Source organism: Ovis aries, chromosome X (assembly GCF_016772045.2).
Source record: "Ovis aries strain OAR_USU_Benz2616 breed Rambouillet chromosome X, ARS-UI_Ramb_v3.0, whole genome shotgun sequence".
Taxonomy (NCBI): Eukaryota; Metazoa; Chordata; class Mammalia; order Artiodactyla; family Bovidae; genus Ovis; species Ovis aries.
This window is the reverse complement of record NC_056080.1, coordinates 99060441-99082990: the sequence shown is the minus strand read 5'-3', so window position 1 is coordinate 99082990 and position 22550 is coordinate 99060441. Positions and strand designations below refer to the sequence as shown.

The following is a 22550-nucleotide window of genomic DNA, read 5'->3' as shown; positions in this document are numbered from 1 at the left end:
TGATCTTGCATCATACAAGGGGAAACTGGGTAAGTACCCAGTAAAAAAATACATGGGATTTCTCTGTATTATTTCTTACAAACATGTGAATCTACAATTATCCCCAAAGGAAAAAGGAACAGAAAAGAAATATAAATCAGGTCATGCCATGCTCCAGGGGTAAAGTCATTCATTCACTGGCCTTCCATTGATTTTGGAATAAAACGGCCTGTCCATTGAATAGAATGCAGTCCACCATCTGGTCCCTGCCAACCTATCCAGGCTTATGCTGCTCTCCCTAGCTCTTTTGGTGCTGATCACAACCACCACCTCTTAATCTTAAGGAGGTAAGAGTTGTCCCTCCTGGGTTTCATACGTCTGCTTCCTCTTTCTGCAAGGCTTTTCTCCTGGCTCTTCCAATAGTTGCCATTTTATAAGTTTCAGGGCTGGGCTAAATGCCACCTCCTACTTTCCTAACCACACAGTTTGCACCCTCTTTTTTCCCTGCACAGGCCTATTGCCAAATTTGATTATTTTCTCACTTCTTGGTCGTGTGTCTTCCCCACTAGATTGCAAGCTCCGAGGGCAAGTGGAGGGTGTTCTGCTTGACTTTGCCCTGTTCCCTGAGCGCCTGGCAGAGTGCTTGGCACACGGTGAGGGCTCAGTAAACCGAATGTTGAGTGAATGAATGAGTAGCCACGTGCTGCTCTGCCATCGGTGCTTTTCCGAATGATGTAAAGCCCTCTGTATGGTGGCTTTTGGCTCATGGTTGGGGATCCTTTCCGGTCCCTCCGGCCGATTACTAAGGGGAAGGGTCGCCGGTGAGTCCTCTGGCGTCCCTCAGAACCACGAGGCTCCTGCAGTCGGGGGCCAAATCGCGGTGCGCCCCAGACCCCGGCCGCTTTGCAGGGGGTGCGCAGGTTAGCTGGGGCCCCGGGTGACGCCACCTTCGCTCGACTCCCTTTGTTGCTCCCACCTCCCCGGCGCCGGCCGCGGCTGCCTGCAGTGACTCGTGACTCCCCGCCGGCCTCGAGGGCTGCGGCGCGAGGGAGGGGGGGCCTTGGGCGCCCCCAGCCCGCCCTCCCCTCGGCCTCCCACGCCGCAGCCTGCCCGCCGAGGAAGCGCTCGCCCCCGCCTCCTCGCAGCCACCTTCCCCGCGCGCCCGCGCCTTGCAGTCGGCGGGCCGCTCCCCAGGCGGGGGCACGTGGCCGCGCGTGGTGCGTGGCGCCCCCGCCTCACCCCGCCCCCGGCCTGGCGGGCCCCGGCGCGCGCGCCCCGCACCGCAGCCCCCGCGGGCCGGGCCCCGGCTGGCGCGCGCCCCGCCCCGCCCCCGGCCAGCCGCGCCCGCCCCCGCCCCCGCGCGCGCGCGCCCTCCATCCCCGCCTCCCCCGCGCGCCCCTCCTCTCGCGCCCCTCCCGCGCCCTACATCCACCGCCCGGCCGAGGGGGCTCAGTCCGCAGCCGCCGCCGCCGCGCCTCGGTATCGGTGCTGGCAGCGGCCGCCGCCGAGACAGCCGCGCGGACGAGCATCCCCAGGCAGTAAGCCCGCTTTCTCTCCGCGTGTGAGTGCATGCGTGTGTGCCTCCCGCCCCGTGGGCCCGCGTCCCGGGGGAGCGGCTACCCTTCTACCCCGCCGCTGCCCGCGGGCTGGCCCCCGGGCGGGTATCTGGGGCCTCGGGCCTCGGCCGTCCGGCCCGGGGTGGGGACTGCGGGCCAGCCGGCCGCGGGGTCCCCTCCCCTGCCCTCCCGCCGGTGCGTGCCTCAGCCTCCCCTCGGTTTTCGGGCTCTCGTCGCCGGGGTGGCGGGTGGAGGGGACCGGGAGCGCCTGGAGGTGGCGGCAGCGCGAGGGAGGAGGGGATTCTCCCCATTTTCCTCTTCGGAATGGTGGGGAGTGGGGACCGAGCGTGCGGGGGCCCGGGGCTTTCTGCCCGGGGATGGAGGGCAATGGGGGTGGGGCGAGGTGGGGGCCACCTTTCTTTTCCCTCGACGAGGATAGCTAGCTGGGGTTACGGGGAGGGGTAAAGAGGAAGGGGGGCTCCCCTCGGTTTTCTTGAGGGTGGGGAGGGAGGGGGAACCTGCCTCGGTTCGCACAACGAGGAGGGCGGGCGGGAGTGTGCAGGAGAAGGAGCAGAGGTGAGGGGCTCCCAGGGTTTTCTCGTCGAGGATGCTGGGGGGTGGTTCGAGGAGTGGGGGTGGAGTGCAGAGGGAAAGAGGAGGACATGGAGGGCCCGCTCTGGTTCTTCTCTTAGGGGATGGCGGGGGGTGGGCGAATGGGGGTGGGGAGAGGGGGATTTCAGCTCCAGCGCGAAACCTAGAGAAGCTGGAGGAAGGTTCTGTAATACGGGTTGAGTCTTAGAAGGTGGATTTTCAAAACTGCAGGGTGTGACCTTTCCGTCTCAAAGAGCGTGAAATCCCAACAAGGTGCTGTCTGTTCTAGGCTCTGGGAGAGAGGTTTCTGCTTTCGAAGTTTCTCTTTTCTCTTCCATTCCTTGCGGCCTCTTCGCAGGCATCCAGGACTAGGTAGAGATTTGGAAATCGGCAAGGATAGACTTGGTGTGGTTTGTGTTCAGCGCTATATGGTTTTCTGCGTTTGAGACAGTACGGGTTTCTCAGGTTTGTTTTGATTGCCCCTTACAATACAAACCCTGTACCAGCGAGACCCCTTGGGAAAAGAAGAGAACAAGGTTTATTAAGGGGATTCCAGGTGGTTTTTGAATTTCCTGAAGTGCAAGAGATACGTCGTTGTAGTATTTTCCTTGGCTTTCAGAAGATGTCGAAATAGAATTAAACGTACGTCTTTGCTGGAAGTCCCTTATAGTCATTTAAATTATTCCATCGGGATTGTCTGAGCCCCCTTTGATTTGAATTTGGAGTAGATCCAGTTTTCCTAATTGGAGCCATCATTTTGTAATTGCTTGTAATTCTTCCCTGGGTTATCAAATCTATGGCAAGCTTATAGAGCAGCAGGAATAATTTTTTTTTCGTTATCTTGATTAAGACAGTTTTAATGTAAATTTTATGTTGTTCCTTGGAAATGTGAACATTTGCAGAGTAGCATACATTTAAATTATGAGCCCCTTGAAATTTTGCGAAGCCTTTTCCTCCCCAGCTCATCTCCAGGAACACAACAGAACCCTCCCCATTCTTTACACTGAGGAAGCAAGGGCTTCTGGGATGGTTGCTTTGCTTTTGGAAACTCATGCTCATATTTGCTTAGGAAGAATACATGCTGAAAAGGTTCAGGCCTTTAATGTGGTGAGGCTATATATGCTTTCCCATTTTGGTTGCATAAGGTTCCAATCTAGTCTTTACCTTTAGTCTTTAAAAATGCTTATTTAACATTTTTAAGAGCAAATATAATCTTTATGCAACAGGAAACTGGCCATATATACCATGATTTGTGCAAGCCACCTACCAATAAGTATATAGTCTTAAGACTACCATACAGAGTCTGTAACTATATCTGGTTTTTGAAATTCTGAGCTACCATTCCCATATTGAATTTTTGGAGAACGAAAACTTTTTTTTTTTTCAACCAAGTCTAGATTTTTGAGTGAAAGTTTCAAAAAATGGTATAAGATTTAAATTGGTAAAATTCCCCTTATGTGATACCAGGAAATTGAAGCTAACTTAATGTGTCCAACTAATGGACCACTTAAACAAGATAATTTATTTGTGTACTGGAAATGATAAACTGGAAATGTTTTAAGTGGAAATAGAGGTTTTGATCTCAAAGATGGATGAGAGTACATTTAAATGAACACTATTGTTTGCACCATTTCTAATGTTAATGTGATATCCAATTCTATACACTGGTCAATGATCTAAAAATAATACATTAAAAGTGCAATTTAAATCTGATATTTTCTCATGTGAATAAAATGCTGGGAGTGGTGAAATTTTTTACAGAGAGAAGCATGTGATGGTGGTGAGCCCTAGAATTTCTCTAGACAAAAGGAGTAAATGAAGTGTCTTTTACCTAGCTTTTTGAGAATGTGTTGTTTGCCCTGCAGGACTGGAGGAGGAGAGAAAAAAAATAAACTTCAAAAATTAACAAAAATATGGTCATATATCTTTCCAAATATTTTTTTACACTTACTTGGCTTAGTTGCGATATGCAGGAACTTTCATTGCTGCACTAAGGCTTAGTTCTTCTGTGGCACGTGGGATCTTAGTTCCTAACTAGAGATCTAACCGCGTCCCCTGCATTGCAGGGCGGATTCCTAACTACTGGACGACCAGGGAAGTTTCTCTAAATATTCTTAAAAGTTTTGCTTATATCCATTTGAAAAGTAATTTGTAAATCAAGCCTACAAATTAATTTAAGACCTTGACTCTCACCTCTATAAAGTTTTGACATTAAAAAAAAAAAAAGAGCTGTTCACTGAAGGATGGCCCCGTTAACCTCCTGAGGCTGATCCAGCTCCGTTTTCCTGCTTCCCACCTCCGGGTTCCCTTCTTTCCCTCTTGTGCCAACTTTTATGACCTTGTGGGAGTTGAACAAATGTTCATGCTTGCTTGAACTCTAGGCCTTATCTATTTGGCTGCTATCCCCAACTTTTACCTACAAAATTTTTTTGGTTAATTGAACTTTCCACTTGTTTGGGTTTGGAGTAAAAGGGAGTAGACTATAATTATTTTCTCTTAAAAGATCTTTTCTTTCAGCTCCTGTTGGATGAGAGCAAAGAAGGGTTCTTTTTTCTCTTTGGTCAACAGAGTACTTAATTAAGCAGATTATATGGCCATTTATTTATTCAACCAACATTTGCTGAGTTACTGCCTCTGTTGGAGGCTCTCTGCTACATGCACAGTGGATAAGCAATGGCTCCTGCTTTCTGGTGCAGTTATTAAAATGAAAAATAGACAGTGAATTCATTGTGAATAATCGAGAGTTGTCCAGAGTCTTTTGGACTGGACAGTAAACATGCTACAGCTGTGCAAATGGGAGCCATTTTTTCTGGGGTATTTAGTCACTGTATAAATACCATCTCACCTTCCCAACGAAGACATAGTCTGTCAGTTTGGGTAATATGATTTATAAGTCATCTTAAGGTCAATGGCCTTTTAAATTTTTTATGTAATTAAGACATAGCAGATTTCTTGGTTTTTAAAGTTCAACATTTTGTATGATTGTATAGAGTAGTGGGGCTTCCCAGGTGGTGCTAGTGGAAAAGAACCCGCCTGCCAGGGCAGGAGACATATAAGAGACGTAGGTTTGATCCCTGGATTGGGAAGATCTTCTGGAGGAGAGCCTGGCAACCAACTCCAGTGTTCTTGCCTGGAGAATCCCATGGACAGAGGAGCCTGGTGGGCTACAGTCCATAGGGTTGCAAAGAGTCGGACATGACAAAAGTGACTTAGCATGCACGTACAGAGTAGTGAAAACACAAACAGGCCAGCGTTCTTTCCTGTGACTTAAAGCAGCTTCTGACAGCAAATTGGGCCAAAAAATTTATTTTTCTATGGTCAGCTTTGACTTATGGGTACCAATGAATGATGGAGCATGGAGGAGTATATAAAACTAAATGAGAGTACGAGTAAAACTTTGTCCTCCTGCGGGGCTGCCTCCCAAGTTTTTGAGAGTTCCCATCTGCGGGTAGTTCTAGACCAGTGATTTTGAACTGGGGCACTTTTGCCCCCTAGGGGACATTGAACAATGTCTGGAAAGAGTTTTGGTGGTCACAGCTTTGCGTATGTCTAGTGGGTAGAGGTCAGGCAAGAGGCTTAAACATTCTATGATGCACGGGGCAGCCCCCCACAACAGAGTATCACCTGACCCCAGTTGTGAATAATGCTGAGGTTGATGTAATTTCCTGTATGAAATGCAGTAAAACGTAATTTTAGGAGAGAACACTAAGTGTCTTGAAGTGAATAAGGAGTTGCGCTTACTTAACTAGTCTTAAGAGTAACTAGTTCCTGAACATCAACCCAAATAATTAAGGCTGATAAAAGCTATCATTTATGGTACTTAACCCTGTGCCAGGTCCCTGTATACATTGTATAGTCACTTCAGTTTTTAAATGAAGAACCAGGCTCAGAGAGGTAATTTGCCCTTGGTGTCACAGCTGGTCATGGTTAAACAGAGACACCAAAATTAAGATTGTCTGCTACTCCTCAGAAGTTCATGGTTTTGAGCACAACATCATACTGTCTCCCTTGTGGTGTGCTCCATTCAAAATCTTACTTAAAATCAAAATTACAATATGTCCTATATACCATTGAGTTTGCTGAAGAGTAATTAAAACTATGAATGTTAAATTTGATCGTATGGAAGTAGGGGGAGAAAGAGAACTGACATTACTTGAAGGCCTACTATAACTCTAGAAAATATGTGAGGGACTTCTTGGTGGTCCAGCAGTTGAGAAGCTGCCTTGTAGTGCAGGGGATGCAGGTTCAATCCCTGGTTGGGGAACTAAGATCCCATATGCCGTGAGGCAATAAGTCCTCATGCCACAATGAATATCCCGCGTGATCCAACTGAGACCTGAGGTAGCTAAATAATTTTTTAAAAAAGAAAATATGAATTGAATTTATACCCATTATGTAATTTGATCCTGACAGCAACTGTGCAAAGTGGTTATGATGCACGGATGAAGTTGGTTAAGTACCTTGTCTAAGATTACACAACTAATAAGCGGCAGAGTTGGGATTTGAACTTCAGTCCTATGACTAAGCCATTGTCGCTTGCTGCGTTCTCTGAAGCTTGGGTTGCTGAAGGGGGTGAGGCAAGGAGCCTACTGCAGAGAGGTGAGTGAGTAGTCCTAGGTAAAAAGTCCTTTCAGAGGTAACATGTAGAAATGGATTACATCCAGGAGGAGAGTGGAGAGGTGAACCACTATACCTTCCTCAACTGAGGAGAATGCAGTTCAGTATGAAATTTGTTCTAGAGTTCTACCCAAACTGAAACTGCAGTTGTCATTTTGGAGAACTTTGTAGTCTGCCTACCGGGAAAGTTTTAAACACTGTTTTTATAATGGTGAAACTAAAAGTTACCTAATTGCGTGTATATCCTTTCCACGGCTTACCTTCTGCCTTTTTTCACCTGCTGTATAGAACTTAACAATGACAGCATTTAGTTTTGTAGTCTTTGTATACAATTTAAACATTTGTTTTTGCTGTGAACATTGTTTTTACAATAAACATCATCAAATTCATACTTGTGTTTTCCATATGGGGGTGTGTGTTTTGTTTTGACAGCTAAATATTTATTTTAACTTTAGATGCATAAAAAGAGGAAAAATAAAAACCAGCCCAATAGCAACCATATTTTGTCCAGCAAGCTTTTTGTGTGTGTGTGGGTAGAAGAAGTACCTCATGTTTCATTTCGTTTACTTTAAAGAAATTTTAACCATGATTCTCAAAGGCCAGGATGCTGGAAAAAAAAAGAAAGATTATCTAGATAAAATGTACATTTTGATTTCCACATAAAACTGTGAGCCATAGATTCTGATGATAATAATAATGTCCTGGTTCTGACTATAGCAATCAGCCACTTGAATAATCAACCACTGCATGTGGACATGCTTTGTGATACTGCCTGATTTTGTTACCCCTTCCCCCAGGATTTTAGAGTGGACTTGAGAAATCTGGTAAAACTTGCAGGAACACATTAATCATTTTGAAAATCTATTTTTAAAATAAGAACGGCACTTTTTCATTGAGGGGAAATTCAGAAAATACAGACAAGCCTAAAGAAAATAAAAATCAGTTATAATCCACCACCCCCAAATTAGTGATGCTATGCTAAGTCACTTCAGTCGTGTCTGACTCTGTGCGACCCCATAGACGGCAGCCCACCAGGCTCCCCCGTCCCTGGGATTCTCCAGGCAAGAACACTGGAGTGGGTTGCCATTTCCTTCTCCAATGCATGAAAATGAAAAGTGAAAGTGAAGTCGCTCAGTTGTGTCCGACTCTTAGCGATCCCATGGACTGCAGCCTACCAGGCTCCTCCATCCGTGGGATTTTCCAGGCAAGAATACTGGAGTGGGGTGCCATTGCCTTCTCTGAAATTAGTGATAGTGTTTTGAATTTCTTTTTTAATGCAGTAATTTTTTTTAATGATGGACCCAAGTCCATTGCAGAGTCTCCAGTTTATAAGTGTAGTCTTAGGTTTTTAAAAAATTTTTAATTTTTAATTTTTTTTAAAAAAAATTTTACCAAAAAGTCTGAATTACTGTTGCATCTCCAGATAGAAGTCGTGGTCATGAAGAGTGAAATGGGAATGCCATCCAAGAGTTAGAGAAAGATCATGTGGCCTCCTCCTGTAAGCTCCTTAAAATACCTCCTCCTCCAACTTGAGTAGGAGAATTTCAGCTAAAGGGCTGTCAGGATCCACCTCCCTTTGTTTTACAGATGAGAAAACTGAGGCTCAAAGAGGCCAAGCACATGATCCAAGGTTGTATGATGTGTTAATGTCAGAGTTCCAATTTGAAGTTTTAGGTCCTCCATGTGTAGGTAAGTTTTAATTTCCTAATTAATAACTCTTCAAAGCTAGAACCTTCTGTTGGCCTGTCTCTCAAGAGAACAAGTTATTATGGTGAAAGTATGTTAACTATATAGTAAAGGATACCAAAAAGGCCATGATTTTCCTAATTTCAGAAAATGATCAAAACAGTTGTTTGCAGGAGTTTATCATGTTATTTGCTTTATTGAAATTGAACATTAGTGGTGGGAAACCTCTTTTGAGCAGCTAGCTTTTAATTTCTTTTGGCCCGGGAGGTAAGGACAAGTACCAAAGCCTATGGAATATGCCTAGAATCACAGAAATGCAGCAGCAACTTTATAAGAGTCTTTACACATACTAGCCTGGAAGGCCCCAATTGGAGCCACTGCCGCATGAAAGTTTCCTTTGCCTTTATAAAATGAGATGTCTTAAAATTGTGGGAAAGTTAAAATTGTGGAGAAGAAATTTTAAAGATGTATTTGCTTCCAAACTTAGTTTAAGTTCAGTTGCAGCAAATGCGCATGCACGTGCTCCCACATGTGCAAACGTTGTTTTAACTCTAGCACCGTTAAAAAAATTAATTCTTCAACTTCCCTCCCTTTCTTTCTTGGCCGTCTTTGTTCTTTCTGTAGCTGCGTGGGTCACTCTCTTCATATCTCCTTTGCCTGAATGTCTATTTTACTCTCAGGGTGACTTTTCTTCTTCTTTTTTTGTTGGGGGGTGTCCAACGGACTCTGCCCACTTGCCTTTTTTCCAGGCTCCTGGAGTCCTCATCAAGTTCCTCTGCCGCTCTGTCTTCCCCTTCCCTCGTTTGCCAGTATTACAGTTAGCCCACCCTGGACCAGCTCTGTTTTTCGGCATAGAATAGGCAGGGAAGCTGCTCTCCAGAGCAGGTGTGCGGTGAGATCCAGTGTCACTTGATACAGAAATGTCACTGCTAGCACAGAATTCAACAAAGTGCATCCGGTGATTACATAGGCTGCGTACACATGTAAGCCTTTAACACAAAATCATCCCTTCTCTGTGGCCAGGGGCCCAGCAAATGCTAAAGCTACATGGAATAATGATTATGGATACTCCCTGCCAAGGGCTTACTATTTGAACAAATGAGAAAATTGTACCCTTGCCTAGGGGTGTGTTCTGAAGTAGTTTTTGCTCCTGTTCCTCATTATTGCCTGCTAATGAGTATGTATATTGTCAGTGAGCTGCCAGCTCTTCCCAGCTTCCTGCCGTACACTGTATTTCTCTTCTGACAATGGGTTTTCCTCTGTATTTAAACCAACGAGATTTGCTTGCACTTAATTTTGGGAGTACTCTAGGTGTAAAATACACAGATAAAAGATACATATGTACTGGCTTTGTAAGTGCAATGAAACCTAGAAAAAGAAAAGAGCTATCAAAATAAGTCGTGGTTGCCAGCATTCTACTTTCTGTAGGTTCTATTTACCCACCTAAAAACTCTGGTTCTTACATATGTTCAGGACATACTCCATAGTAGATGTTCTAATCACAAGAATTTGCAAAATCCACAAAATTCTAAATATGCTTTTCAGTACTAAAGACATGATAGCTGGCAATGTAGAGATTTTATTGTCAATGTTGTTTTGATAAGGATAGTACAAAAGTAAATTTCTATACTCAACAAATTTTGTTATTCACTTTCAGTTTTAGAGTACGGATAAGGCTGCTTGGCATCTGTCAGATTAAAAATGTGTGATTTATTAGGAAGACATTAAGGATTGGTTTTTCAGTGGATCTCTGTCAGGTCTACTATTAGACTTTATTCTTGTTTGGGAAGCTGATTGCCAGCGTCTGTGTATAGACATAATTTATCATCTGCACTTTTGTGTGACTAGGTGAACTGAAGTAACAGGTGTCCCCCCAGGTTAACAGGTGTCCCCCCAGGTTGCTTAGAGACTAAAAAGTACATACAGGCACACAGACACATTCTAAAAATTTTTATATCACTAAACCATAGTGGTGAATTTAGACATTTGAATTAACAAAATTTTGTTTTTCAACAGTTTGTAAGAAGCACCCTGTAAATAATGATAGCTTCAAATACTTAAAATGTTTTAAAAAAATGTCGTCAGTCAGATGATTTCTAGATGCTAAGGAGACGCTTTGAATTCCTTGTCAAAGATTCTACATCTCCAAATACCAGGGTTGGTTCAAATTTTCAAATTCTGGACCCTTCCCTTCTGGGCCACAAGATGCAAAAATTTCCAGTGTAGTAAGCACATGTAACCACACTAAGGAAAAGAAATGAAGCAGCCAGGGTAAAAGTTTATACTTGTATCTACAGATAAAACAGTTGGCCTTTGTTGGAGCCACTTTTTAAATATCAACTTCTCCTAATTTATTAAAGAATAACATATATAATTATATATATATTTATAGGTCTAGTGTGGTACAATAAAGTAAGTACAATAAATCTGTCATAAATTATAATAGATAAATTAGGAGTTTAGGATGAACATGTGCACACTACTATATACAAAATAGACAGCAAGGGCCTACTGTATAACAGGGAACTATATTCCATATCTTGTAATAACCTCTAATGGAAAAGAATCTGAAAAAGAATAGATATATGTATATAACTGAATCACTTCTGTATACCTGAAAACATTGTAAATTTTAAAACATGGTAAATAAACTACACTTCGGTTTAAAAATGTTAAAAATAATATGAAAAAAGAAAAAAGGAAGTGTACAATGTGATGGTTTGATATACATATGCATTGTGAAATGATTATCAAGATAATCTGATATCCACTCTATTGAGTATAATTTATGTACAGTAGACTACATCCAGTTAAGGTATACAGGTTGCAGCAGGGGTATACACCCGTGAGGCCACTGCCACTCTGGAGATGTGGAATATTTGGGGCACTCATTCTCCCTACATGCTTCCTTTCACTTCTTTTTTTGCAGCACATTCTTCCCTTGCCCCAGTCCCCAGGCCACTGCTGATCTGCTTTTGTGTAAAAGCTGCTTTCTAACTTAGATTTGAAAAGTTTGTGGATCTTTCTTGGTCCAAAGACCAGATATAAATCCAAAACACTGTTTTCTTCTCTGTATTTGAGATAAAATAATATTACAGGCAGATTCCAGGTTTGACTTTCTAGAATCTTTTCCTGCTTGCTTAAAGATGTGTACTTAAGAATTTTGTCTGCACGTAAACTACAGCCTCCTTATTACATAGTCTCACTACATACTTGGATTGAAGGGAGATAAAAACCAAGAGGGAAACAATTCTAATAAAATGGAAGTGTGGTATATGTTCTTCTGAAATAGGTAGTGACATGTCAAATCCCTCAAGGATAGGACACATAATGTAATTTGAATCTTGCTTCAAACTTATTCATAGATTAAGACTGAAAGCAATGAGAACAAATGTTTTACATCTGTAGATCTATATACCTCCAGCTAGTGTGTGTATCAATATATAATCATTATTCAGGAATAACTCTACCCTCTGAGCCTTCCAAAAGATTTGAAATGGTTTCGGGGGAATTTAAAGTGGATGGAAGGTGTATCATCCTGACACACTAGTGCAAAGCCAGCTTTTCACATGCTGTCTGTTGCTTTCCCATTGATATATTCAGTTGAACGAATGATTAGGCAATTGAAAGGCTATAGGAGCTTCCCTGGTGGCTCAGATGGTAAAGCGTCTGCCTACAATGTTGCAGACCGGGGTTCGATCCCTGGGTTGGGAAGATCTCCTGGAGAGGGAAATGGCAACCCACTCCAGTATTCTTGCCTAGAGAATCCCATGGACGGAAGAGTATGGTAGGCTACAGTCCATGGGGTCGCAAAGAGTCGGACACGACAGAGCGAGCTTCACAGCTTCACACAGCTTCACAGGAGAGATAGGGGCTTCCCAGGTGGCGCTAGTGGTAAAGAAACTGCCTGCCAGTGCGGGAGACCTAAGAGACGCTGGTTCAATCCCTGGGTCGGAAAGATCTGGAGGAGGAAATGGCAACCCATTCCAGTATTCTTGCCTGGAGAAGCCCCATGGACAGAGGAACTTGGTGGGCTACAGTCCATGGAGTGCAAAGAGTCAGACACAACAAGCAACTGGGCACACACACACACAGTATTGAGATGCAGTTTCTCTCTTCCTCACTCACTCCCTCAAAATAATCCATGTCACCGAAATTTGTGTCTAACAAGCTTTCCTTTCCATTGCTGTTGCTCTGTCCTGCATCTAGTCTCCATCTGACACTCCTGATTTCAACGGTTCTCTGCCCTCTTTGCTTTTCTTTCCCAGGTTTCTTCTTCCTCCTCTTTTCTGTCTCCTGATACTACTACTCTTAAAGCTGCTCTGCTTTCTCATGACAAAGCTGTTTTTATAAACATCTCCAGACCAAGTCATCAGCAGACTAATTCCAACATGTCAGGTGTCATCTTGAAGATTATTTTTCTTTTTGTTTCATGGTCCAATAATTCAAACTCCTTTTAAGTTTGGGGCCATGCTGGTGGTTTGAGAGTTGGGAAGGGTTGGTTTTCAGAAAAAGTTGAATATGTGGGTCTGTTATAGACAGTTGTTGAAACCATGATTCACTGAAAAGGAATGAGTGATGTACATTACAGTGTTCCTACCAAACTTACTTTTACAAAGCTAAAGCAATTAAAATGTTCTTGTGGTAAGGAGATTTATTGTTCCTCAAAAGGTACTGGAAAGATTTTGTTTTGTTTTTATTGGGCATGACTTACAGCTTGTTGGATCTTAGTTCCCTGTCCTGGGATCAAACCTGGGCCCTCGGCAGTTAAAGTGTGGGAGTCTTAACCACTGGACTGCCAGGGCATTCCTGGAAAGGGTTGTTATTTTTAGATCCTTCAACATTAGTCGAAATCTATAGAACGCACAACACACACCGAGTGAACCCTAATGTAAACTATTAAGGTTAGTTAATAGTTATCAATGATGGTTCAACAACTATAAAAAATATATTACAATAATGCAAGGTATCAAAAATAGAGGAAAGTGGGAAGGGGTCTTATGAAGGTATGTGGAAACCACTTTCTGTTCAATTCTGTAACTCTAAAACTGCTTTTCAAATGTATATAGGTGTGTAACACTGTCACTTTGCTGTATAGCAGAGACTGGCACAACATTGTAAATCAACTATACTACCATTGAAAAAATTATTGCCAAAAAATAAGGCTGCTTTAATAAATCTATTATTTTCACTTGAGATTCAGAAATACAATGACTATATCAGCACTTTTTATTATTAGCTTGTAGATAAAAGCACGGTGTTTGTTTTTCAGTATGAAGTTGGACACGACTGAATCTGAGCAGAGCACAGCATAAGAAAAGTGCTCCTCATGGAAGTAAGTAAGTTGAGCCGTGCTGTGCTGTGCTCAGTCACTCAGTCCTGCCCGAGTCTTTATGACCCCCAGCAGGCTCCTTTGTCCATGGATTTCCCAGGCAAGTATACTGGAGTGGGTTGCCATTTCCTGCTCAGGGGATTTTCCTGACCCAGGGATCGAACCCAGGCCTTCTGCAGGCGGATTCTTTACCACAGAGCCATGTGGAAAGCCCTTAGCTTAGCCCATGGGCTCCCTGAATAGTGACAGTGTGAGCTCCTGGGAGAGCTGCCCAGTGCTGCTCACCACTGTCAGGTTGTACAAGAGTTACTGGGCAGGTCAGTGTGAGCACTGGGTTGGAACTTTCTCTATCTGTGGTCACTGAGGCATTGTGCCATCTTTGTGGTGCAGTGGAGCCCCAGGCTTGACAAATTGCCTGCCCTACAACTCAAAGAGCCCCTTTCTGACCCTTGCATTTGTGGTGTCACCAGCAACAGTGACAATCGGTGAGCTCATGCCAACTCTTGGAGCCAGTATCCAGGGCAGAGTTTGATTGCTTTGGACCAAAGGTTATTGCTTGGGTTGTAGTAGCATAAATCTGACACCAGAACCTCCAGGCAATTACTCAGCTTGGCCAACACAACAGTAAACCTATGTGAAAAGAATGTCTTATTATAAATGATTTCTATGTTATTGGAACTGAGTGAATATTATGAGCATCTTCAAGTATGTGTTGCTTTCTTGAGTTGACTGTGTAAACAGACCATTCTATGTAGGCGTGGGTGGGTGGGGATCAGGCCTGAGAGGGACTTTGAGGTTGAGGGAGATAAGGAAACGTTGGGATGGTGTTGAAGTCATTGGAAGAGAAAAAAATGACAAAGCATTAGGAATTAGAACATAAATGAGGGCAGTCACTCAAGGAATCAAGGAATGGCTGTCTTGGGGATGTGACTGTTCATGGAATGTGTCCATCAGCTCTGTGATTAGACCCAGGGTCAAAAACTTCATACAGTTAGCTGTAAAATTACTCATGAAGGGGGAGTTGGTTATCAAGTTCACCAGTTTAATGTATTAAATTTCATTGTATATTGGAAGAATTTTTTAATGTATGGATCTGTTATGTATACTTATTGTTATGCCTGTTATTAGGAAAGCTTTCACATATTTTTTCTTGATTCCAATGCTTGACTGGTTGACTATGTGTGGTCCTACCTGTATTGGAAGCAGCAGATTTTAACGGGAAGGGGAAAGAAGGGACAGAGAGAATCTCTCCATTGAGTCGCAACCCTTGATGGAGGCTGGGGATTCCAGTTTGGCTGCCAAGGTCATGGGTTGCTGTGGGCCAGTGGTAGCCCGAATGGTGGCATAAGCACTCCGTTCCTTGTGGTTGCCCTCACGATTGACACCAAGTTCTGCAAGCTGACTGGATTGTATGTGCAGTTCCTGTCCATTGTAGAGGCAGCAGAAGTAACGGTCTGACCAGTGCATCCTGTGTTCATCCCACAGGTGTACACAGGCTCGGTCAGTCAAGAGGCCTGGCACAGTCTTGCTCCTCCCAGCCAGGCTGCTGGAGATAGCTGGAAGGCCTGTAGAGATGCTGTGATGATGGCAGGCAGGGTGGGTATGTGACAGGGTCTGCCCTGCTTACCCCTCTACTGCTGCTGCCCTTTGTCTTCTCTTGGTCTCCTTTCCCCTCTGTCTCCTGCTTACCCTGGATTTTTCTGTTAAGGTGCAAGGAAAGTTCAAAAAAAGTTGGGGCCCCTTGGCAGAGGCCGTCAAGCCCCCAGAGCAGTGTACTTTAGACTCCCCCCAGTGCCGGGCTGTTAGAGCTGCACGGGCGTGGTATGTATCAGATGGAACTTAGGGTACTTGTGAAAGTTTCTGATATACAACTTGAAAGTTAATTTGTATCACCTCATAAGCTTATTGTTCCTTCCTCTTTTAAAACCCCTACAGTTTTCCTTTTGTTGCTGTTTAGTCATGTCTGACCCTTTAGTATCCCGTGGACTGTAGCTGCCAGGCTCCTCTGTTTATAGGGTTTTCCAGGCAAGAATACTGGAGTGGGTTGCCATTTCCTTTTGCAGGGGATCTTCCCGACCAGGGATCAAACCCACTTTGCCTGTGTCTCCTGCATGGGCAGGCAGATTCTTTACTACTGAACCACCTGGGAAGCCGAAATTTTCCTTTCTGTGTGTGTTATTGTCCCTATAGCACACCCTGGCTGTCTGCATGCCAAGGTGAAGGACTTACTGTCCAGCTAATTGATTGGAGCAGGGCTGCCTGGTTGTCAGGGCTTTGGGAAATGGTTCATAGGATACAAAAGCCAGCTTCTAGAGTAAGAGTCTGAACACTTCCTCAAATGAAGTCATCAGATGTTTTCAGTTCAGTTCAGTTCAGTTACTCAGTCGTGTCCGACTCTTTGCAACCCCATGAATTGCAGCACACCAGGCCTCCCTGTCCATCACCAACTCCCGGAGTTCACTCAAACTCATGTCCATCGAGTTGGTGATGCCATCCAGCCATCTCATCCTCTGTCGTCCCCTTCTCCTCCTGCCCCCAATCCCTCCCAGCATCAGGGTCTTTTCCAATGAGTCAGCTCTTCACATGAGGTGGTCAAAGTATTGGAGTTTCAGCTTTAGCATCAGTCCTTCCAATGAATACTCAGGACTGATCTCCTTTAGGATGGACTGGTTGGACCTCCTTGCAGTCCAAGGGACTCTCAAGAGTCTTCTCCAACACCACAGTTCAAAAGCATCAATTCTTTGGTGCTCAGCTTTCTTCACAGTCCAACTCTCACATCCATACATGACCAGTGGAAAAACCTAGCCTTGACTAGACAGACCTTTGTTGGCAAAGTAATGTCTCTGCTTTTGAATATGCTATCTAGGTTGGTCATAACTTTCCTTCCAAGGAGTAAGCATCTTTTAATTTCATGGCTGCAATCACCATCTGCAGTGATTTTGGAGCCCCCCAAAATAAAGTCTGCCACTGTTTCCACTGTTTCCCCATCTATTTCCCATGAAGTGATGGGACCAGATGCCATGATCTTCGTTTTCTGAATGTTGAGCTTTAAGCCAACTTTTTCACTCTCCTCTTTCACTTTCATCAAGAGGCTTTTTAGTTCCTCTTCACTTTCTACGATAAGGGTGGTATCATCTGCATATCTGAGGTTATTGGTATTTCTCCCGGCAATCTTGATTCCAGCTCGTGCTTCTTCCAGCCCAGCATATCTCATGATGTACTCTACATATAAGTTAAATAAGCAGGGTGACAGATGTTTATTGACTGTTTATTCTGTGTGCAAGGCACTTTGCTAGATGCAGTGGAGAATATTAAAAACAAAAGGGATCTGTTCAAGCAAGGAATACCCATCCTAATTGGAGAAGCTGTTAGAGACACGTTAAGGATGTGGTGGAAAGACCGCTGAACTGAGGGAGAAGAGGAAGGAGTTGGGAGTGTTGAGTGCTAGCCCAAGTTCTACCAATAACCATCTGATCCCTTGGGCAAAGTACTTCCCCTCTCGGGGTCTCAGTTTAGAAAGGGAATTGGACTGGATAATCTCTAAAACTTTCTATATAGATTGGTTCAAAAGCAAATGGGTTAAAAAGTTAAACACAGTACAGGGTGGTAATAGAAGGATTCCAGGAGATAGTACCTTCTCTTTGGCCAAATGAAATGTGCATATGATAGTTACTGTTATGTGTATATGGTACATATATTTACACTATATAATTGTACTGATTACACAACTATCTTCCCTGGTGGCTCTGATGGTCAGGCATCTGCCTACAGTGTGGCAGACCCAGGTTTGATCCGTGGGTCAGGAAGATCTCCAGGAGAAGGAAATGGCACCCCACTCCAGTATTCTTGCCTGGAAAATCCCATGGATGGAGCAACCTGGTAGGCTCCAGTCCATGGGGTTGCAAAGAGTTGGACACGACTGAGCAACTTCACTTTCACACAACTATAGATTAGCATTTATCAAAGTGGTGTCCTTGGACCATCAGCATCAGCATTACCTGGGAGCTCATTGAAAATGCAGATTCATGGGCCCCATTTCAGACCCACTGAATCAGAAACACTGGGGATGCAGCTCAACACTGTGTTTCAGTAACCCTCTCCCCCAGGAGACTGGGATGGTTGTTCTCAAACTTGGCTGCACATTAGATTCATCTGGGGGACCATAGGGCCCACTCAGACGTTACTAGTTGCTTTGGTTTCCCAGGTGCAGCCAATTTGAGAATCTCACTGATTTAGGGAAGGTGACATGCATCAAAGCACCTCTTACTCTGCAGTGGTAACAAAGCTCAGAGGCATGGAGTCAGCCAAAGCTGAAGTTGAGTGTCGGGGGATGGGGAAAAGTAGATTTGAATATGACTGGGAGGCCTTGAGTTTCATGCTAGAAATTTGGCGTTTAGATTGAAGGAGAGGAAAGTTTGGAGGAATGGGAGTGATCCATTCAAGGTGGTACATTTGAACGGTTATTCTAGCAGCTCTGTGAAGACAGGAAGTGAACTGAAGTCGCTCAGTCATGTCCGACTCTTTAAGAGCCCACGAACTGTAGCCTACCAGGCTCCTCTGTCCATGGGATTTTCCAGGCAAGAGTACTGGAGTAGGTTGCCATTTCCTTCTCCAGGAGATCTTCCCGACCCAGGGCTCGAATCCGGCTCTCCCGCATTGTAGGCAGACGCTTTACCGACTGAGCCGTAGGAAGCCTGGTGAAGTAAGTAGTCTAGATCTGAAGTAATCATGAACCAAATTAGGATTGTATAAATGTGATTATAAGGAAGAAAAGGTATGAAAGCTCTTTGTAGGACAGATGGCTAGGATTCAGTGATAGCTCTGTGGGGAGAAGGTAGGGTTAGAACTAAGCCTTTGGCTCAGGAATTTCTCTCTTGTTCTGGGATAACCAGGCCCTGCAGAGGCAGCTATCAGAATTGTCAGGTTTTATGCGTCTGTACTCATCCTTTGTCCATCATTGCTTTGATTTTGGAGTTCTAATTGGGCAGGTATTCCCCAGTGAGTTAGAGAAAAACTCAAATTATAGTCACCCAGAAAGCTACCCATGGTCATCATGGTGGAGTGGGAGGGCGGAATCCTGTTTCTCTTGACAAAAGAATGCTTGGAGTTGTGGGAAAGTCATAAACTTGGCAGTGACTGATTCAAGCCTATCAGTCAGTTAAGTGAATTTTTATTCTATCATTTGTTTTATTTGGGAACTGTTGTAATAGTCATTGAAAGGACATCAGCCTTCATATTTTTAAAACAAAAATACCGTTGAACATTAGGGCAAAGGACAGGATCTCAAGGTTTTACCTTTTAACTTTAGCAAATATTTGCTGCTCCATTTTTCTTGCTGGATTTCGCCATTTGTTGTTCTTTTTGGTGGTCGTGGTTGTGGTGATGGGTTTTTTTGCATTGTTCCTACTTGTTCCTCATGCCTCATAATTTTAGTTTATTCTGTTATCAATGACTTTTGTATTCCTAAGTATTCTTAATGTTTTATTTGTTTTTATACATTTCTTTAGTCTTATAAAGCTCATTAGCCAGCAGTTATGTAAAGCATATGAGGAAAATACCTATAGTGTGTTTTTTTAACCTTAGACCCCCCCCTTCACTCATTTCCCCAACCCCTGTTCTTTGTATATATGAGCTTTTTAAAATGAATTTTTTAGATTGTATATATGAGAAATCATACAGTATTTGTCTTTCTCTAATTTCACGTACATAATGCCCCAGAGGTCCATCCATGTTATTGCAAGTGGCAAGATTTCCTTCGTTTTTATGTCTGAGTAGCATTCCATTGTATATACATGTACTACATCTTCTTTATCCATTCATCTATTGATGGGTAAGAAGGTTGTTTCCATATCTTGGCTATTGTAAGTAGTGCTGCAATGAATGGGGCTGCAGATTATCTTTGGGCTTTTCTTTGGATAAATACCAAGAAATATAATTGCTAAATTATAGCATAGTCCTATTTTTAATTTTTAGAGGAACCTCCATACTGTTTTCTGTAGTGGCTGCACCAATTTACATTCCCACCAACAGTGTAAGAATGTTCCTTTTGTTCTACATCCTTGCCAACACTTGTTATTTGTAGTGTTTAGATAATAGCCATTCTGTGGGTGTGAGATGATTTTGTGGTTTTGGTTCACATTTCCCTGATGTTGAACCAGGGAAATTAGTGATGTTGAAGCATCATTTCATGTACCTATTGCCCATGTGTTTGTGTTCTTTGGGAAAATGTCTATTCACTTCCACTGCCCATTTGCTAATTGGATTATTTATTTTGCCATTGAGTTGTATGAGTTCTTTGTATATTTTGAATACTAGTTCCTTATCAGATATATGATTTGCAAATATTTTTCTCTCATTCCGTAGGTTGCCTTTTCACTTTGTTGATCATTTTCTTTGCTGCACAGATGCTTTTTTATTTTATATAGCCCCACTTGATTATTTTTGCTTTTGTTGCAAATTTTAATATGCCAGTTAAAAAGGAATGAATATATTTTTATTTCTTATCCACCCTTTGTGACCAAAAATTATGTAAATTTGCATACAGAAATGGCCTGTCAAAAGAGCTCCTTAGTGCTTATTTGGGGCCTGGTGGACACACTGCTTATTTTTCCTGTTCTTATTAGTATACAGGTTGTGCCATGTCTGGAAGGAAAGACCTTTTATTACTAGTTGGAAACCAGTACAAACAAATTTGATATTTAAAAACGTTCCATATATTCCAATGCAATATTTTTAAATGGCTTACTACTCTAACTTTGGAAAAGTTGTGATAAAAGTCTAAGGATGAATCTAGAAGGATCACAACTTAAAATGTGTAGTATATCTAATAGATATCTTTTAAAAATATAACCTCTCTTTTGCCAGGTTGAATAAAGATAAAAACCTTTCTTTCCAATTTCTGAAGAATATTATATCATATAAAGTAAATATAGAAACTTGTGTGGAATAGATAATCTTCCAGACATAGAGTATATTATACTCAATCTAAGGACACAAAATTGGATTTTCTTTTGTTTCTATAACATAATATCCTTTTGGTTTTTGTTTATGTATTAAGTTAATGTATTGGTAAAGATTTGATTATGATGTTATAGATCTTTATTATGTTGAAATTATTAAAATGAGGCATCTTTTATCTTAACTGTTTATACCGATACATAATTTTACTGGGTAAGAGCTGCTTTATCAGTTCTTCTGATAAAGGAAAGAAGCCGGTGGCCATCTCATTTGTATTTCTTATTGCATATAATGATAACATTTCAAATGTGTTTTAGACGTGTATATGCTGATGTCTTGACAGCCATAGCAGTGTAAGCATTTGAATCAAAGCAGGATAAATAAGTCTAAGCTGCTGCCTGGTACCATCACAAGTGTACCTAGTTAAGAAGGTATTTGAGGTTCACTGCTCTTTGGTTTCTAAGGTAGGAGAGAATATTCTGAAGGATATGATTAAGGAATGGTTACCATGACAATTGCATTCAGAGAATTTAGAGGCGACAGTGATTCTATGGAGCTCATCCATTTTGACTGATTCAACTGGTCTTTAGGTTCATTCAGACAGCTGCTGTTTCTGGATCTTATGTTTCCATATAATTCACTCAGTTGATTGGTGATTTGGGGATTATTTAGGCTTGGCTGTCCATAATGATAGGATCGTCAGTATCTGTGACCAAAATACCCTTGTTAAACCTGAAGGAGAATGATTGTGTATGTTGAATGTCACTAGAATGTAGCTTCTGGCTTCTGGAATAACATAAATAGTTTGTCTAACTTCACTTATTAATTCTGTCAGGGTGGGATAAGATTAACGTGATTTATTTGAAAGCATGACTGACCCTAAAGTGTTTGGGTTTTATTCTGGATTACTTTGCTGTCATCACATTTTACCCAGTATGTTTGGCTGCTGTCCTGTTTTTGCTCTTTGACTTGCGCAATATCATCAACACAATTTGTGTTATGTCTGGTCAGGGCCACAGTTGCACACTGCAGATTGAAAAGTATACACAACACTATCGCCATGAGTGCCTTTATCCCCCCAACCCCAACTAAATGTTCAGGGCACTAGCCCTGACAATAAAATGAAATGGAGATACAGATGCTGTTAAAATCTTGCTGTATGTTTTTATCTTTCTTTGTGGGGTAGTTCTTGATGGTGAAACCATGAACTCTGCAACCCAAGACTCCTCTGGCAGGGGACCAAGTTGGGGACCAAGTTGGACCCCGGTGCGGAGAGTTCTGTCTGCTCAGCCTTTGGGCCTTTCTCTCTACTGCCCTCTGGAGGGTGTCGGGGAACATAACACTCAAGGACTCTCGGAGAGCTGGTGACTTGGTGTGGTTACTAGAAAACAAGTTTTCTGGCCTCCCCTGGCCCCACAAGGCTCCTTAGAGCCTGAGCTTGTAGAGGTAGGGAGCAGACAGAGAGAAGGCAGGGATGGTACTGGCAGTGTTGGGATCTTAGGGAGGAAGCTATTCTGGTTGTTTAGAGAATGGGATTCCTTCAAATAGAGCTCACTACATATCGAATCTATCTCTAGGAAAAATTGGTTCCAACAAGGTGAGTAAAATGGACTAGTATCATAAGGCTAGACTGTGATGGATTCAGATTCAAAGTTTAGGTTGGGTTGAATCTAATTAGGGGTATGCTTGGGGCCAACTGTCTGTGGCAGAATATGAAATTATTATCCAAGTTTGATAACATTTCATTCTCTGCCTGCTGTAATCATCGTGATAAATATATATGTGATGTTCACTGAGTACCTTGTATGAGTGAGGCCCTGGTTAAGTGCTTT

The 22550-nt window shown here is 43.0% G+C and overlaps 1 protein-coding gene across 8 annotated transcripts in view; it reads left to right on the top strand.

The window, feature by feature from the left end:
• The first annotated feature begins 1403 nt into the window (after positions 1–1403).
• FHL1 (four and a half LIM domains 1) overlaps positions 1404–22550 on the top strand; it is a 64373-nt gene continuing 43226 nt past the window's right edge. For 3 of the 8 annotated variants that reach the window (XM_042241549.1, XM_042241548.1, XM_027962753.2), the window contains exon 1: positions 1404–1517. The gene's annotated coding sequence lies outside the window, so the exon portion shown is untranslated. Of the gene's footprint in view, positions 1541–1605; positions 1731–1785; positions 1863–2085; positions 8433–22550 lie in introns of those variants that run through there. The other 5 variants (XM_042241540.1, XM_042241542.2, XM_042241545.2 and 2 more) reach the window with 5 other exon arrangements.